At 39.4% G+C, this 14,700-nt stretch overlaps 1 protein-coding gene across 4 annotated transcripts in view; it reads right to left on the bottom strand.

The window, feature by feature from the left end:
* Positions 1-14,700, bottom strand: part of LOC140601691 (uncharacterized) — a 388,441-nt gene that overhangs the window by 80,906 nt on the left and 292,835 nt on the right. The gene's annotated exons all lie outside the window — the stretch shown is intronic.

Here is a 14,700-nt window from a genome sequence, read left to right as displayed (position 1 = left end):
GAAGCTTGCTGTAAGCATAACCCCTCACATTTATATGAATCTTTTCTCTCTCTCTTTTTTTCAAGAGGCACTCTTATGCATATTATCTCTCCAGTGATATTTACAACAACCTGTGTGGTAGGGATTACTATTCTTATTCCCTAAATAAAAAACAAACTCTGAAGTTTAGGGAGAATAAGTAATTCAGTCAGATCCATAAGGCTAAGTGGCAGAATTAGACTTTAATTATAGGGCTTTTTCCAGAATATACAGTGAAGTAACCCCATTCTTCTTCCTTTATACTGTTAATATAACCATATTTCCACACCGCTACCATTACCATATTTTTTTTCCTTCTTCCTTCAGATTTTGTCACATGTATCTTTCCCCCTCTTCATTATTTCCTCTTTAATGTCTTCATATCTTTTTTTTAATTTTATAAATTTATTTTTATTGGTGTTCAATTTGCCAACATATAGAATAACACCCAGTGCTCATCCCATCAAGTGCCCCCCTCAGTGCCCGTCACCCAATCACCCCCACCCCCACCCCCGCCCACCTCCCCTTCCACCCCCCCTAGTTCGTTTCCCAGAGTTAGGAGTCTCTTATGTTCTGTCTCCCTTTCTGATATTTCCCACTCATTTTTTTCTCCTTTCCCCTTTATTCCCTTTCACTATTTTTTATATTCCCCAAATGAATGAGACCATATTATGTTTGTCCTTCTCCAATTGACTTATTTCATTCAGCGTAATACCCTCCAGTTCCATCCACATCGAAGCAAATGGTGGATATTTGTCGTTTCTAATGGCTGAGTAATATTCCATTGTATACATAAACCATATCTTAAATAAAAATAAAACCTATTAACAATGAAGACCAGAGGACCTGCATACTACCTCTGCCCTCAAAAACCAGCATAGCCTGGCAGCAGAGCTTAAACGGTCCCGTGGAAGCTACACTGTGGAGCACAATGAGGTAGAGCCATGAATGAGGTACACTATGTGGTCTAGAGCTTCAGAGGAGGCTGCATCCAGACTGGGAATACCAGAAGAAGCTTCTTAGGAAAAAGAGATGCCTTTGTTCTAGGCCTTGAAAGATAGCAATATTCCCAAAGAATACTCCATGCTAGGAGACAGCAAAGACACAGTTGGCAAATCTCAGGACTTTTACAGAAAACAATAAATATTGAATTCATTGGAGGATCACTTGCCTGAGGAGGACGAGGGGGAGAAGAGGCTGGCAAACAAGCTTTAACCAGGTTTTGGGAACCTCTGTCCAATAGAACTTTCCAAGATGGTGGAAATGTTTTATAACTGGTGTTGTGTGATAAGGTAGCCATTGGCCACAGGTGGCTATTGAGCACTCAAGTGGTTGGTGTGACTAAGAAACTGAAAATTTAGTTTAATTTTAATTAAATTTTATTTTGATTTAAAGGTCACATGTGACTAGGGGGTCACTATTTTGTACAGATCATTTCTAGGGACCTTGAAGGCTATTACTGAGGCTATCACAGAGTTCAAGGTTTACACAGGGGAAGTGGATACTTGCTGACCGAAGGAGAGAAATGGAATGAGAGAAAGTGGAGAGGCTCGGATAAGAGGAGTAGGAGGTGAAAAAATTAGAATTCGAGATCAGAAGACACATCAAGTTGTAATTGCTGGATTTGTGAGCCACAGAATTCAAAATGTAACTTACCCTCATTTTACTTGTATAATAAACTTTGTTTTCCACCAAATTTACAAACTGCTCCAATGACAAAATGATGCCACTCATTCAATGTATCTCTTACACAAAATACATTGTGCATGTGATTTTTTTTTTTTTACAAACTCAACCATAGCTGTGAGTTAATATGATATAGTTAATCTAAATAGCTATTATCTAAACTGGATAGAAGACAAGAATGGAGGTAGTTAACATTCAGTTACTTAAACACAACATACATATAACCAGATAAGCCTTAAAAAATGTATTGGCTTATGTGTGTGTGTGTGTGTGTGTGTGTGTGTGCACATTGGTTTATTTCACCCTAATCTTTCTTTATCTCTAAAGCACTTGGAATTTAAAAACCCAAACATGGCTTATCACACACATTATCTGTATTCTTTTAAACCCCATAGGAAATAATATTCTTGTTTCAGCTTCATTAGATTCTTAAATTATGGATAAGTTATTCTGTAAAATGAGCCAGTGTCCACTCCCTCATTCTATGGCTGAAAGGATTATTAAAACAAAAATAGAAAATTGGGCACTCCCAGACTGTAAGGAGTTGATCCCCCAAAGATTTAAGATCAAAATATCAAAACCACAAGTGAAAACTAGTGCTAAAGTTGGTAATGGCTTTCCTACAATACTTTGCAAAAAAGAACAAAACAAGAGCAGCCACAGTGGTGCAGCACCACAAACTCAACTACTAATATATTTTTTAACTGCAAATGGACTCATCATGTGACTCCTTTCTCAAATAAGTCTTAAATATTTTTGCGCTGGTGAGTCCTCACAGGCAGGCATTTTGGGGATGAATGACCACCAAATAGCCCTCCCATGCACTGTTATGAACCAATGTTCACCAGATGATTTGGCCTCTCTTCTACTACCCAAGGATGTGAGAAAACTGTGCAGAGTTTCAGGAAAAAAAAAAAAAGATTGGGAAATAAGTAATCATTTCCTTAAAATTTATTCAAAAGTTGCCCCTTGGCAAACCAGTGGATTTTTCCAGTTCTCCAGGGTAGTGTTTCTGTGTTCTGCTTCCCCCAGAAACTCATTTTGGAGACATTCTTTGTCGTTCATCGGTAACACCCATGGCTATTGCAAAACTCTCCCACCCACCTTTTTTAAACCTGAAGGGCAAGTGAGGATCAGCTGATGCAGGCCACCAGAGTGCCTCAGAGATGGAACCCTGGAGATTGTACTCCTATGTGTTCTTGTCTCACAATGAAAATCCTGGAACCTCTAGAGATACTGTTATTTAGCATATTAACCTCATTCAAGTTATCTAACATTTCTTTGGACTATTGGCAGCAGAAATTTTGAGAGTTTTAGCTCCAAATTCTCAATTATAATTTCAATGTTTGAAATGTGTCTTTAAACCAATGTTTGTGTCTTTAAACCTCCTGTTTGCGTTTTCTTACAAAAAAATAAATAAATAAAATGGCCAAATGTAGAATCAGTGTCTTCTACTATACATTTATGCAAATTCAGGCCATTGACCATATAAACCTAAGGAAAATAATGTGGTGATCAGTAGCAATATGCCAGTTAGTTAGCCGGTTAGCTGGTGTTCCTCCAAGCACGGAATCCTAAGATCTTAAAATTGAAATTGACCTTAATGGAAGCCACCTTAGATCATTCTTGCAAATGACTATACTACTGCAAGTATTAAATGCCTGGGATCAGAAATGAGAAGAATACTCCTTCATATTCTGCTCCTCCCTCCCCGCCCTCCCCCCCCATCTCCCAAGTAGCCAAGTCTCTGGTATGTATCAGAGGAACAAGCAATTTTCAGAGTGAAGTCAAGTGAAAAGTATGCAGATGGCAGTGTAAATGTTAGGAGAGCTTGAGGAAAAATATGCCAACTATGTGCTGTTTTGCTATAGTAAGTATAGAACCGTTTCTCCAATGCCACAGCCAAGATCTTTGCCAAGTGGAATACCCTATTTATAACCATATCAAGAAGAGGAAATAGTGCCAGGAACAAGATAAAACTATTAGCTGTATTAACAAAAATACTTAAAAGCATTTTGTATTTGAAAATAAATGTTAGTGGTTAAGAAAAAAAATATAAGTAGTTGTAGATCTGGGTGTTGAAACCTGTTGCGAGACCATTAATTAGTCATCATCTTATCTTCACTGCCATATGTCTGCCAACATGCCTGTTTGAAGCTGTAAATGGAGCTCATAAATGGACTCTTTGGGAGATATGCAGAAAATAAACAATTCCCCTTATTCGGTAAATAGTTAAGAAATCTCCCTGGACTCACATGTTTTTTTCCCTCCTGTTGGCACCATTGAATCAGTGCCCATCTGGGATGTCCTCCCAATCTGTCTTGAAGCTGCCAATCCTTTCAATGCCAAGTATTTAGGCTGGAATCCCAAAGGCGGGAAAAACAGACGGAGTCCAAAGGAGTGCCACGAGCATGCAGACACTGGTCACAAGGATGTCATACTGGGAAGGGCCTGGTAACCAGCCTGCACGTGCCAGCACCAGGACCTGGGCCATGAGCTGCCACCCCACCTCATTCCCTCTTTGCCAGTACCTGAGGAGCAGCATGGATAACCAAGAGTCTAAGGGAACAGTTGGACTGATGCCAGGGCCGGCCTCCTCTGCCCTCTCTGTTAGATCAGTGAAACTTGGGATATGCCTCACTGTCCTCTGATGTAAGGACCGGCCAGCATTAGGATCTGGTTCCTGGGGGTCCCTGGGTGGCACAGTGGTTTAGTGCCTGCCTTTGGCCCAGAGTGTGATTCTGGAGTCCTGGGATCGAGTCCCACATCAGGCTCTGCATGGAGCCTGCTTCTCCCTCTGCCTGTGTCTCTGCCTCTCTCTCTCTCTCTGTGTGTCTCTCATGAATAAATAAATAAAATCTTTACCAAAAAAAAAAAAAAAAAAAAGGATCTGGTTCCTTTCTCTTCCTTTGTTTTGTCACTTTCTCTCCTCTATCTACTCATTTAATCTGGCAGGGTACAAAGACAATATGATTTGGACAAAGATAGGGTTAAATCCTGACTCTTTTACTAGCTCTCTGTCTCTGAAGGAAAAACAAAACAAGATATTTGAGTCATCTCAATTTCTTTTCCACTAAGGGCACCTTCCTTGCTGATTTGTTGTGAGGTTTAGCAGAGGCTATCATTGAAACGCCTAGCATGGTTTGCAGCATCGAGTAAGCAATAAATATTAATTTCTCATGGCTAGAGGCATTACATTAAACTATGGATCCAGTTTATTAATGATTTATTAACCATATTTAATAATATAATTCATTTATTGTTATTGGATAATAATATAAAGTATATTCTTATCTATTTATTAAAATAATCTAATTATTAACCTCCTATTTACCAAATTATATGATTTTATAAACAATTGTGTATACTTAAGATATAATTGCCACTTATATATTATGTATTATACATTTATATATACATATTACATATATCACACATTTATGTATTATGTTTTATATGTCATTCATTATGTTATGGTTGGTATATATCGTGAATATATATTATGTATATATCATGTTTCATGTTTTATATATTGTATATTATAATAATACATATTATTAATTTGTATAAATTATATATAGTTATATATAATTTTATCATTTCATTTAAATAAGTAATTTAAGATATAAAATGATACAATAATATATAACTAGTGTATATACTAATTATATAATATATATTAGTATAAGATATATTAGGTTATAACACAGATTATTAGATTATATAATTATTAAAATGTAAAAGCCTAATTCAGATAATACTCTATATGTGCTATTATATAAATATAAATGTAAATATACATACACAAAAATAATTATTACAAAATCTTCAGTGTGCTCAGGCCACAATTCTCATGTTTAAGAATTGAGAGGGAGGCAAATCATATGAGATGCTGAACTCTAGGAGACGAACTGAGGGTCTCTGGAGGGGAGGGGTTGGGGGAATGGGGTAACTGAGTGATAGGCATTAAGGAGGGCACGTGATGTGATAAGCCCTGGTGCTATATGCAGCTGATGAATCACTAAATTTTACCTCTGAAAAAAAAAAAACTTGCCACCAGGGGAAGTGGTAAAATATCACGGAAAGACCATGTGTTTCAGAGTAAGAAAAATTTAAATCCAGGTGTGGGAGTCTAGGCATGAAATTAACCTCTCTGCACCCCTATTTCTCTATTATACAAAAAGAAGGGGGGCTTACAGACTTAGATTGAAATAATATATGAAAAGTGCACAACACAGCTTTTAGTACATATCAATGAATGATAGATGTCATTATTCATATTACTGTTGATATTAATTATTATTAAAAACTAATGATTATTATTGTTTTCAATGGAAGTCTTAGAAGCATATTTAAGAAGCAGCCCCTCACCTACTAGGGATTTCTCTGTACAAAGCTGGCTACTGAGATCTGTTTTGCTTGGGCCTCATTTGGAGAACAGGGCCAGTTGTTCTCACTTTCTAGTGGTTGGAGAATATTCAAACTGATATCCCTTGTGGGGTAAGATCTTGGGGACAAATATTTCTTCTATTTCAAGGTTTCTTAAGTTTCACATGTGATTTAAAAAGCAAATAAGCCCCTTAATTGCTTCGTTAAGCTAGTCAACACTAATTAAGAAAAGTCAAGAGGAAAAATATTAGAAACTGCTGTGCTTTTGCCTCCTCTTTCTTCCAGAATACGTCTTGCTTTGCTGAGGAAAGGGAGTTTGTGCTTTTTGGTGATGGAACCCACTCTGACCTCCTTGGTTCACAGTTTGAAACTGAGCTCTAATCTTTTGGGGTCCAGCTCTGTTTATTGTGAAACATAATAACACAATAATTGGTGAAACATGATTTCCCAATCCCATGAAAAAATGTCTAAAATGTCTTGTGAAGTAGCACAGGGGCAACCCAAACTATTTTGATGAGTTAGAATTCAACAGGCTGGAGCCCTCCTCTCCTTCTCCTCTAGCACAGATCAGGGTTCCAGAACAGAGGCACGGAAGTTCTGACTAGTTCCATGATATCAGGAGTGTCCATTCTGCTTGGTGAAGCATGGCAGCAGGCCTCTGCCTGTGATTGGCATACTTGTGGGTATTGAGAAACCTACCATTCAGGAGGTAGCTTGAGCCCAATGTGAGAGCTCTGGGGTGAGTGTGTGTATGCGTGTGTGTGGGAGTGTGTGCATGCACCTGCATTTGCATGCATCTGCACATTTGTATGTGCTATGCAGTAAGGATATTCTACTTGTCTGTAACATAAATGGAACTTGAAGCCAGCCTTTTGCACTTGTTCAAACCTTGGGACAGTTACTTCTTTTATTTCTGCTGAATCTCATAAGAAAAGTAATTTTCATTTTATATTTTCCTAAAACTAACTAGGCCACATTCCTTATTACACTGGTGCCCTTGAAATCTCTCAGAAGCAAAAAGAAATGATAAAGTAAATCCAGCAACCTGCCTTAACTCTCCTGTATTATAGTAAATAGCTGCTAGATACTGAGCATTTACTGGGTACCAAATTCTGTTTAGGTATTTTATAACCTCAGCCATATTTAATTCACAATAACTCCCTGAGGTGCATTTGTTATTCTCATCAATTGATGAAGCCATTAGGGCTATCAATAAAGAAAATTATTAGGGCTAGAAATAAAGAAAAGGCTCGAAAGCTGGTAGGTGGTTGAGTGGGGACCAGAACTCAGAATGCCTATTGCAAAATCAAAGTGACTTCCCCCTTTACCCCATCCTATTCAAAAGGCTCTTGTTGTGATCCTCTGAGTTAGACCAGAAATTCTTTCTGGTCTTAAATGAGAAGAACCCAAGTTCTTCCTTGCTCTGAAAATGCTACTTAGCACAGTATCCCTGCTGAGCTTGCTCTGTGTGCAAACATCCCCTGCGTCTCCAAGGTTGACTTTCCCGACAGCCTTCAGGATCTCAGAACATGTGGAACCTTTTAGAGGAATGTGGGCTGCTCAGGGGAATCTGCTAGAAGAGCAGAAAGTATGACAAACTCAGGAATTCTATTCAGAAGGAGTTTTACCCACATTCTCTCTTGTGTGAGAGACCAGGCCTGAGTTATCTAGGATTGAAGATGATTTCCTCAAGGTGCATCAGCTCTTATGGATGGCCTCTCTCATTGGAACTGAGTGAGTGGAAAGAATAAGGTCCTTGATTTCCATGACAAACTCAACACAGTTACAAAATTGAAAGTTGTGAGACTCAATCAGCTATTTATCAAGCCCTAAGGCATTCTGGGACACCAATTTCATGGGCCCATTGGAGGAACAAAAGCTGCGTGAAGAGGCCCTCCATGGATGTGGTTAGGGGTCCAGTTAATAGGCTCCAAATGGGGTTCTATTAGCTTGGCACTTACTAGTTCCATAATATCAGGAGTGTCTTTTCTGCTTGGTGAAGTGTGACAGTGGGCCTCTGCCTGTGATTGGTGTACTTCTGGGGGTCAAGAGACCTGCCATTCATTAGACTCCTAGATACTTAATATCCACCCCAGTTTCCTTGGGACCCAGGACTAGTAGGCATGGACCAATTCTAGGTTCCTGAGCCAGCTGCTGAGGAAAACAAATTCTGCAGGGTGGGGGTGGGGGCAGAGCCTGTAGCTCTGATGCTTCAGACACATGCCCATTCTCCTTAAAAAAAATTACCTCTGGCCAGGAACTGTATGAAGATAAACCAAGGTACAAAGTGTGCTCAGTTTAAAAGACTACAACATTTGTGCAAATAATAACTTTAATTAAAACAAGCAAATAAAGGAACAAACAAATCTTACATATTTCCTCTTATTTCTTGATGTTCTGAAGATCTACAGCAACTGATTATGAGCCTAAAAAATTTTATCAAGTAGTTATCAAATTATTCCCATAAAGAATATGAGCTAGTGTCATGAGATTCTTTCTCTAGAAGATCTTTTAATGAGAATAAAATGAGGTCTTAATAATAACAAAGTTTCTGATATTTCTCTGGGGCCTCCATTGCTCCAACTACTCCCAAATCAAGGGCCAGAAATCAAATGTAAGCAGAAATAATGTGTGATAAATGTTCGGGGGATGGGAGCATGTCACAGGAATGGACCTAAGAAAATGGATGTGTGAGGCTACCAGTCTAATAGCCTTGCTCATAGCTCGGAAGATGATCTCTGCTATAGCATTTACCAATCAGGTAAAGAATGCAGGCTCTGGTAAGCATAAGGCAAGATATCAATATTGCAGATCAATAGACCAAATTCTTCACAGAGCTGTGGTCCTGTGGGGGGCCTGGGACACTGATCAAAATGGAGGTTCATCACTAATAAGCATGTAAGGGCAGATCTCAGTCCTATGGACAACTACAGAGGGGGCAGAGATATGAGCAGGGTAGCATCCATCATCTGGGGAGCACCAAACCTCAGTCCTCCTTGTGACCAAATTGATTAGAATCTAATGAGAGTGCCTGTCCATCAAACCTGTCAATGGATCCCAACAAGGATACATGATATTTCTAAGCTCCACTGGCCCAAATATTGAAGTGGCTGAAGGTTCCTGACAACCTCTGTCATGATCAGGACTGGTTTGGGTCCTGAATATTCTTAAGTCCCCTGGAAGTTCAGAGGACTAAACTCTAAGAATCTAAAGAGAGAAGCAAACCAGAGCATGGGAGACATCCTACATGAGCACTCTGGAAGGTCATCACTCTCAGATTGTTTCCATGGAGGCTCTCCCAAAAGGAGAATGACCTCTCCGAAAGCAGAAGGTGAGCAAAATAGGCCTATGAAGAAGCTAGTGTGTAAAGGAACTTATGTGAGGACACCTGTCAACTAGAATGAACAGGTCAACTCTCAGTTATAGTGCTCTAGATAGACAGGCAAGACCAGTAGGCCCCTCACCAGAAAGGCTCTAGATCAGCCACAGATTTTGACATTTTTGAGTCTAAAAAGGCTTCCATACAGTACATCAATGTGTGTTCCTGAAGGTGACCTCAGAGATAGCCCCAGAAGGTCCTTCCCTTCACAGGTGAAGTTCTGGGAAAGCCATGGTGGTTCTCCTCTTGTGTTTCCTCCAACCTGCCTCAATGACTTCACTCTCCCCACTGACTCTCAAATTAGAGCCTATTTTCCACACTTCAGGCCTTTAATCAGAGCCTTCTCTTTGTCTAAAAAGCCTTCCAGTCTTTCTACTCCCCTCAGGGCTTTGAACTAAAACTTACCTTTCTCCCTATCAGGATTACTTTAGCTTGCAGTGACTTTTCCTGGCTCTAATATCTGAATCGTGTATTAAATAAGTATTATTTAATACAGTTTTCTAGAAACCCAATACACAAGGTCAGATTCACATTAAACCACAGATTAAAGGGCAGGAAAAGCCCCTTATAGAATCTACCTAACCCCATCCATTTCTCTGTAAAGGTGAGCCAGCAGATGTTGAGAAGGGAGAAGTGATTTCTTCAAGGTCACTGGAGAACTAATAGCAAAGGAAGGAAAAAAAAAATCTTCATCTCCTGACTCTCAAGCCAGATGTCTTCCATGACTTTCTCTTGCCTAAGTAGTTCAACTGGAGATCCAACCCAACAAAGACCAAGTTTTCAGAGAAATTATAAGAGATGGCTTAGGACTCCCTCCTAAAGTTGTGGCAGCTTTGAACCTTTGCAACTCTGATGAAATTGTATGGTCTCTGAATAAGGAAGAAGAGGCCAGTACTGGGTGAAGCTCCCTTCAAGGTACTGCAAGCCCTCCCAGGAGGGAAGAGAAGGAGATCCATTACATTAACCTTGAGATTTCCTCACGTGTTCCCTTTATGGCCTCCTTTACTTCATGTTGAGTTCTGGGATATGAATGTGCTCAGGGGTAGGGAAGGCGGTAATCCCCAGGGTCTTGCTCTATAAACTTCATTTCCTCCCTTTATTGCACTTAACTGCCCGTGAACTCTATTAATATTTTGCAAATTGAGATCCCTAAAACACATGTTACTGTTAATTTTAACCTCATGCTAACTAGGATGTGGTCAAATTTTCACAACAAATTCCAAGGATATTTTGATATGCTTTGGAAAAATGCATTTAAAGGTGGCCCTGGATTTTTTTTTTTTTTTTTTTTTTATAAATCCACACATTTTCTTTCAACTCCTGCTGTTAAGGAAGGAGCAGAAGTAGACTCAGTTATGATGCAGGAGTGGCAGGAGGAAGCATCTACCAGACCAAGAGGGACAGTCAGAGAATTCCGTATTTCTGAATTTGCCGTCGTGAAAATCTGATGGCTTCTTACTCAACAGAATGGGTGCATGCTTTTGCACACAGGATCATTTTTCTTAGAAACACTTTACTGTTCCATAAACACAGTTCTTCCCTTAAGGTAAATGCCTTAGGTTTTATAAGTTTAGTGGGAAAAATAGATTTTTCCTACCTCCAGTTATGCCACATACATTTTCATGGACTAGCATCTAAAACTCATCAGTCAGAAAGAAGAAAATCCTCCTTTCCTTTCTTCCATCCTTTTTTTCTTTCCTTTCTCCTTCCTTTCCTTTTTTCCCTCCCACCCAAAAAGTATTTTCTGAGTGTCTACATGTTCCAGGAATTTCCCTAGCTATTGAAGATACAGCGATAAACATGACCTTGGAAAACCTTAACCACAAGATCCCACATTTAATCATTTAATTATAAGTATTCAACTGCTGAGGTGGCTATTCTTCCCCAAGAACAGCAATCAATTCTAGGCATTCATCTCAATAGAAATAGTTAAAAACATTCACTATAGAAAATAAAGCAGTAACTTTTCTATTAATCATTGGATCAATTTGTTTTTCTGGTTTTTTTTTTTTTGTATATTTTTTTACTGGAGTTCAATTTGCCAACAGATAGCATATCACCCAGTGCTCATCTCATTGAGTGCCCCCCTCAGTGCCTATCACCCAGTCACCCCATCCTCCCACCCATCTCCCTTTCCACTACCCCTTGTTCGTTTCCCAGTTCGGAGTCTCTCATGTTCTGTCGCCCTCACTGATATTTCACACTCATTTTCTCTCTTTTCCCCTTTATTCCCTGTCACTATTTTCTATATTCCCCTAATGAGTGAGACCACATAATGCTTAAAGAAGACGTGGTCTACGTATACAATGGAATATTCCTCAGCCATTAGAAATGACAAATACCCACCATTTGCTTAACCGTGGATAGAACTGGAGGGTATTATGCTGAGTGAAGTAAGTCCATCAGAGAAAGACAAACATTATATGTTTTTCTGTTTTTAAGAGTTTTGTTTCCCCAAATGATTTCCCATTTTCTCTCAATCATGACCTTGAGTTGAGCAACCTAAATCTTGGTTATTCCAAATGAGAAGAAGGTGTGGTATAGTGACAGCATTTTCCCCCCACAACCAACTCTAAGACAGGTAAGGGAGAGCAGGGCCACTCAAGAGAAATGTCCAACTTTCTCCGCTTCCTGCCTTCCACAGAGGCTAAGGTCACACGTGTGCCTAGAGGAGAGTTTCTTCTCTCCTGTGTATCCCATTGACTCATTCTTCAGCTTCCACTGCTCTCTTACTTCCATTTCTCCTAACCCTCTTGTTCTAATACAGGGGAGGGGAGGGCAGCATTCTTAATATGTAAGTGTCAACTTCTCTCGATAGCTTCAATAAGCATTTAGTTATTTAGAGAGGATAGCATCTCCAGAGGAAACGGAAAATATTCTTCTGAAGTATCAGTGACAAGTAAGCTAATTAATAATCAGTACAAATGCTTACATTTGTCCAGGCACCAATGAACACGGCACAGATTTTATTCATCAAATTATTTTGCCAAGATCAGAGGGTGGGAGTATTCTAGATTAAAGAATGGAATCAATTAAGAGTTCTCAAACTTTTAGGTTTCAGAATGCCTTTATACACTTAGAAATTATAGAGGACTTCAATTTTTTAATTGAAGCATAACTGATGTATTATATTAATTTCAGGTACACAAAAGATTTAAAAATTTAATGTAGATCTTATCTATCAATTGTCACATATTAGAAACTAAAACTGAGGAAAATTTTCAATGTTTATTTATCAGTTTATTTTAAAATAATAGTAAACTCAAATTTGATACAAATAATGTATTTTTATGAAAATAGTTACACTTTTTTAAAAAGTGATTAATGAGATTAAGGAGTTTAATAAAAGGTTGGTTCCCATACCTGCTTCTGCGTTCAATCTGTTGTTATATCACACAGCACATAACCTTGGAAAACTCTACCTTCATGAAAGACCAAACATTACTTAGCTGATCATTGCCTCAGTTTCTTCACCATTTTAATAGATATAATAATAGCACCTACTTATCTGACAGTTATAGGAATTTAATGACTTTGTATTGTAAACTGTTTGGAACAATATCTGACACATAGCAAGAACTGTTTGTTATTAGCATTTACTCTGCTAAACTACTCCCTTAATGAGGAAGGACCCGTGTGGAGACCTTCCAAGTTGGAATTGGGACTTAGCATGCACGCATGGCACCAGGGGTGAAGTCAGCATCCATCTTTCTAGGTCTCCTACGATTTCAATCCAGGAAAGAGCACTCAAAGCCTTTTCTTTGTTAAGTGTTGGTCTGGGTTTGGGCCAGTGGTTCTGAGGTACTCAGAGGCTATCAGACTGATCTACATGGGATTAAGCAATAGAGACCTAGCCATAGAATCCTCATGATCTTCAAGGTATAGAGTTGGATGGGACCTCAAGGGCCATTTGGTTTTACTTCCCTCCAGCTGTAGAAATTTCCTGTGCTCTATTTCTAGTGTTTATTCCACAGCCTTGGTTGGGGCACTTTCAAGGATTCAGAGGTCACCTAAATCAGATGTTCTTTCAGATAGCACATCAGAAGTTTACAGACCTTATTCTTGCCTCTCTGGAGCCTCTCAGGAGCCATTTCTTCTGTTAATCTCCTCATTTTCCTTATCTAGGCCATTTCTCCAGTAATAGGGTTTACTACTACAGAAGCAAGAATGAATAAATGTGACAGCTGGGGCTTTGAAATAGAGTCAGACTTGAAGATGAGCGGTACAACTTTGAGCAAGTTACTTAACTACTCTGAGCTTTGGTCTCCTCAGCTTAATAATAAAGATTAATGGGAATATTATTTCATAGCTTTAACTGCAGATTATGTGAGATAATGCATATAAAGGGTCTCCTGTGATGCCCAACACAACAAATATGGGCTTGACTTAAGACTGATACCTAGAAACGGAGTCTTAATGGGGATTAGAATGCTTTTAGGAGATAGGGAATGAGGGGAACAAGATTTGACAAGAGAGGAGCTAAGTGAGGCTGTGGTCTCAACTGGAGTCTACTGTTAGCCAGATCCCACAGGGAGCTGTGGAGCATGAATTGCACCAGGGTCTCACCTTAAGACAATGGAATTTGATGTATTTGTAATTCTGTATCAGTGAGTCATTGTCTAAGGCACGAAAGACGGGGTAGGGGGAGTAGATAGACAGGGTGCCTAACATCCTTGATGAAAATGTGTCTCCCAGGGAATAGAACATAATTCTCTAGAGTTCTCTAAGGAGAGGGAATGAGAAATGAGTGCATTAGGCTGGGCAAAGGGATCCTGGTAGGCACTAGCAGCATCTACCACCCTTTACCTTCCAACCTGCTCACAAGCCCAGGCTTCTCACATTAGGGTCAGTTCTTCCAGGCATACCTTCTCCAAGATCCCGGTTGATCACAACTCCAGAAGAAGCATACTAGAGAGTAGTATGACCAACTCCAATTCTTGCACTGCAGTGGGTCCCAGAAATAAGTAAGACTCCACTGCTCTAGGACACCACGCTTCTAGATCCATCCTCTCCCTTCCCTTGGTTAGCATTTGCATCTGTCTAGGTGGGTTGCCTGCTGTGTTAAGGCATCTCTGAGGGCCCAAGGCCCAAATCACTACACCTTTAAACTTGTACATTGAGTAAGCACTGAGAATAGTAGAACCAAGAGTGGCTAGGGATGACCTGTGGCCACATGTACCTGCTTCCCCTTTGTGAAACAGCAGCCCTAAGCCTTAGGTAAGAGTTGG

The sequence above is a fragment of the Canis lupus genome, chromosome 12, assembly GCF_048164855.1.
Source record: "Canis lupus baileyi chromosome 12, mCanLup2.hap1, whole genome shotgun sequence".
Classification (NCBI taxonomy): domain Eukaryota; kingdom Metazoa; phylum Chordata; class Mammalia; order Carnivora; family Canidae; genus Canis; species Canis lupus.
Note: the sequence above shows the minus strand (reverse complement) of the source record. Positions and strands in the feature narration are given on the sequence as shown.